This window comes from Syngnathus leptorhynchus, chromosome 1, assembly GCF_054491065.1.
Source record: "Syngnathus leptorhynchus isolate UIUO chromosome 1, UIUO_Slep, whole genome shotgun sequence".
NCBI lineage: Eukaryota > Metazoa > Chordata > Actinopteri > Syngnathiformes > Syngnathidae > Syngnathus > Syngnathus leptorhynchus.
In genome coordinates, this window is record NC_141195.1 from 24,202,498 (window position 1) to 24,207,777 (window position 5,280).

The following is a 5,280-nucleotide window of genomic DNA, read 5'->3' on the forward strand; positions in this document are numbered from 1 at the left end:
TAATTTTTTTTTTTTTTTTGTAATGGTGCTTGACCTCGTTAGTCACGGGTGAGCAAAACATTCGTGCCACTTCCTGGTAGGCCGCTAAGCAACCACTTCCAAATATGGGCACGCTCACACCAGCGTGGTCCAAGAAAACAAGTGCCAAAGATTTACACAGCCAACACTGCTTGGAGCCATTCTGACCCCTTGTGGCTAGATGGCAACATTGCAGCTTTACTTTCCAATCACTTCCATTTCTAATGTGTAGTACTGCATTTTGTTGAACGCAATCTCTATACAATACAATCAAGCAAAATGATTTTATAAAGAGCAATCCTAATCGCTTGGGCAGTGTCTAAAATCTGAATTCTATCACATGGCCAGCAGGGGGTAGCAACAACAACTTTTCAAAATACCTCATAAAGTGTATTGTACTGCAGTAGTTATTTTTAACCCTTATCCCCTGTTAAGAAGTTGGGACTTACATACAAGAATTAAACTTTGAAAACTTTTCAAATATAATATACAAAGAGTAAATTGTACTTTACAGGGATTATAGTTTTGTCTCCCTATTATAAAAAAGAAAAAAAAGAAACATCGGCTTGGGATGTCAAGAGTTCCAATCGGCTGTAGTTCTTCAAGCTTTCCGTATGCTTATGTTGTTTTTTTCTAGCCTAGGACCACAAATGACTTTTTTTTTTAAACGTTTTTTTTTAATTCATGAGGAAAAAAATGGCAATACAAGTGAGTTTAAAAAAAGGACATATCTATAAAAGGAAAATAACTGAACAAGTGTATAAAATGAGGTTGCAGACATGTGAGCAATCAAGGCGTTGTCCAACTCTCAAATGTTGAGGGAATGTCAGAAGCATACATGTAATTGCTTAAAGCCGCTGGTGGCTGGAATACTGTTTATCCCACCGTGACGAGTCTCTGAGGCGGCCTGTACGCATGTTGGTTGTCAAGTCGAACTTTTTTTTTTTTTTTTTTACACCTATGCATTACGCAGCAAAAATCCACCAGTTCTTATCTACCCATTTTGCCATTTCCTGTCAACTGTACATGACACTCAAAGAGCTCAGCTTGCAAACATCACATGACCCAGCTCAGAAAACAGGTGAGCCGTTACGGTTGTTATCTTTAGGCCCCTCAAGTCCTTGTAACTTTGCAACTGACTGAAAAATCAACAAAAATGAGCTTTTTTTTTTTTTTTTTCTTGATGATTTTTTTGGAGCGACGGCCATGTTTCAATGTCAATCTTACACTGGAACGTACAAAAAAAAGTACAAAACAATCTGGGGAAAAAAAAAAGGGCAGATCTTTAATGATTCACAGTAATAATGACTGTTAATTACCATCATTGTTAATAATTACCACATGGTAACAGAAAATGAAAAAATAAGCTCTCAGTATGAAGAACAATGGACACTATTGCACAAGCCATCAACATTCTCATAAAGCGTTAAGAAAAAAAGAAAAGAAACAAAAGCACACTTCTTTCGTTTACATTTACGGTTTGACATCGACTGGCCTTTTTTGTCGCGTTCAAATTTGCCTCAACACTTTATCTTGGATCTGAGCGTGAGCGTGACTTCATCTCCAAACCGCCGCTTTCATTTTGAACATCCTTTCAAAGACGACCTGCAACAGCAGCTCTTTGTTCCTCGCCGCCCTTCCTTCTTATTTTCTTTACGTCCGTACGCCAAGGACAACAAGAGGAATGCTGGGAAAAGTCCCGAAAAGGCCGCGCCACGGACGACCGTTTTTGTCCTCCCTTCGGCGGCGCGGCGAGGAAAAAAGCGCGGGGAACTTTCTGTGGTTTGCGTGCACATGTGAAGCTTGTTTGGTTTGTTCAATGGCTTGCATCTGTGAGGGACTCCCAAGGCGGGCAGACACAATGAGAGGCATAATATTAGGCTAAGGCTCACATGACATGACAGGCGTGATGATCTACGTATGTGTGCTGCAAAACCACCGTCTGCTTCCCCTCCCATTTGCTGAAGCTCCAAAATAGTCCTTCAGAGGATGTGAAAGTTTTGCTGGTCACAAAGTCGGTGAGATCTGCAAAGGCGACACCAACAGGGAGCGCCTTCTTTATAGCGAGCCGACCACCTCGGCCCTCTCCATGGAGGAGAACGAGCCTCGGGGTCTAACTAAAAACCTGCCCTCCATGTGCTCCCTAATTGCTTTAATGACCGTAATTATCTGCCGGGGTGCATGTTGGACGATTAATGGCCTCCACAACATATGCAGACAGGCGGAAATGAAGAGGGGAGGGGAGGGAGGGGGGTGAAAAGTAAGGAAAGAAAATCCATCCTCTGTGGATAGACATCCTGCTGGCTAAAATAAATAATCATGACGCAGTACTGGCAGTCTGTCTTTTGACGAGAATAGCAAATTGGTTCAACCGGCTTTTTTGCTTCTTGGCAATTTGGACAAGAACCCACGCACATCTAAGTCAATAAATCAGAGGTGAGCTTTTAGCTTTTAAAGTTATTTCCAAGTTTTATCTGGTGTGGCTTTGCCTCGCCAACAGTCAGCAGCTCCATTGCGGGAAATTTAAAGAAAAGAAAGAAGACACACACACACACAGTTGAAAAGTCAGGCAACTTGTTTCAAACGGGAGCTTTTGAAAAGTGTGTCATCTTGATTCAAGGCGTAAATTCTTACAGTTGAGCCATGGCGGAGCTTGGAAGAGGGAATTATGTGCAAAATCCTCCTAAGGAAAGACGCAGGACGACCAATATAGACAGAAATTGGAGGATGTGTTTTCTGGTCAGGAACCCAAAGCTAAAGTTAGCCAGGATGTAAATTCCACAGCATGGCTTTTTTTTTCCCTCTCTCTCTCTCTCTCTCTATATTGACAAAGGAGGACATAAAAGAAAAAAAAATGAAGTTGAAAGAAATCTTATATGAAGGTTCCCATCATCCTCGCTCATCTGGCCTACACACGGAGAAAAGATGTGAAAGACCACGCAAGAAGATAGAAAAGCTTTGTGGGCACAATGGCTCAAACATGCTAATGTGACCTCACGTAAACTTTCAGCATGGCTCCAAACGCCAGCCAGGCTCCCTTCCTTTCTCTTTGGCATGGCTGGCTGTTATTTACAGTCCTTAATGACAAGATGCAAAGTTGCACACATTCAGCCCCTGCCGAGTTGGGGATAATCGCATTACGCTCCACGACAGGGACATCAAGTGCAACTCGGGTTTGGACACGCTCGCGTGTGGATTTGCATAAAAAGTACAAACCTCTGCCCCTCTTTTTGCAGCTCGCACTGGAAAAAAAATAAAAAAAAAATGAGAGAATGGATGGAAAATGTCTTTCTTCGTTTTGAGCTGCCACACAAAGCCGCGACTATTTTGAGGCCTTCTATTGGTCAGAGGGGGGGGGGGGGGGGGGGGGGGGGGGCAAAAACCGCGCAAGCGGCCAGATGGAAGTCAAGGACAAAGCCTCGTCGGAGACTTAGTGACAAATCCCAGTTTCCCAGGCTCCTTTCTTACGGATGAATTCAATACTTAAACATTGACATTCCTCTTTCTTATCTGAAGAATGTATTTAAAAGCTTTGTACTTGAATCAATCATTTGGAAGGTGACGGCAAGCGTGATAACAACTGATCGACCTTGTGGAAAAAAATGTTCATATTGCAAAGAAAGGACCTGAAAGCCACTGAACACAAATGCTTTTGCTAATCGCTCCAAAGCCTTTTTGTGCTTTTCAAAAACAAATATATGGAATAATCTGTGCAATGAATGCACTCTTGGAGAAGTTGCATGTCGAAATGTAACTCGTGTCTTTTTTCAATTTGAAGGATTAGGATTTCAAGATGAAATCATCTGGAAGGGCCCTTTTAACCTGAATTTGGCGTAGCGCTGTGCAAAAGGTGAGCGCTTGAAGGGAGGGAGATGTTGGCCAAGTGATTTGAGAGTAAATAGTGGTGATGGGCAGAAAGATCCAAATATAGATAATATTGATATCAAGTCGGTATCATTATTGGATCGATACTAACAGGAGTAGATCGATACTGAAATTTCTGTTTCGCTTCTGTTTTTTTATGCAGTTTGGGAATTTTGATTATAGTTCGTTTTTAGTGCATTTATAGTTTATTTATTTAGTTTTGATGAGTTTTTATGTTGGATTTGTTAGTTTTTATTGTTTTTTTTTAAAAAACACCTAATTTGACATGTTTTTTTGTTTATGTTTTTCATTTGTACGTAAGATTTAAAAACACCATGTTGCCTAGTAGCAATTCAACAAATCATGACTTTAAAACATTTGGATCACACAGGAACAGTTGAACAGTTCACAGACTTTGAATTACAAAAAGTGCAATGCACACTTGGAGAAGTTGCATGTCAAGTTAGATACATGCATGCATGCACCCTGCTTTATTCAATTCAATCAAGCCAAGGATGTCTTGTTTGCCAAGTTGCCGATTTCTAAAGTCCATTTGTGGCTTGAATCCTATTAAGAAAAATATGAAACCCAGGTGTGCAGTGTACTATTTTCTTTAAATACTGAATGCATACTTTTTTTTTTATTTATGGAGCAAAATTATGGAAGCATTTGTTACCTCGCGTGGCGTTTGAAGATGAGTTAAATCACAAAAGCACGGAAGCCAGTCCAGCCTAAAACACACACCGACACCTGTCCTTGCAGTGTCATTATTTTTATTGGCTGCTGTTTGATGACGTCACTACGGTGCGAGACATTAAGAGGACTGCAATACCCAGAAAACAATTCGACCATCTCTTTTTCCGGCTAGTATCATAGAAATAAAAATCAAATTAATAAAAAATAAATACATTTAAAATTGACCTTAAAAGTTTATTAAATTAATTGCCAAAGATGAAAACGGAGGACATGTTTGCTATGTTATAGTTAGTTTTAGTTTAAGTTTTTTAAATAGCAATTTCGTTTTTGGTCTATTTTGTTTTTCAATTTTAGTTTTAGTTATTTCTTTAGTTTCCGTTTCAAAAAATAACCCTTTCAACTAAAAGCTTGGGGCTAGTTTGTTTACACTTATTTCTTTAGTTTCCGTTTCAAAAAATAACCCTTTCAACTAAAAGCTTGGGGCTAGTTTGTTTACACTTTTTTTTCCCCAAAAATATAAAAATGGGGAGATGATATTTTTCTTTACTGGATTCCCTCAACACACATTGTACTCGAAAGTACAATGCTCATCTAAAACAACTTGATCTTTTTAATATTTTCTCCACAATGACCAATATCTCATTCTATGTACATGCAAAAAAGCTCACATACAAAAAGCCCGACAGCATTGTGTGTCAAAAA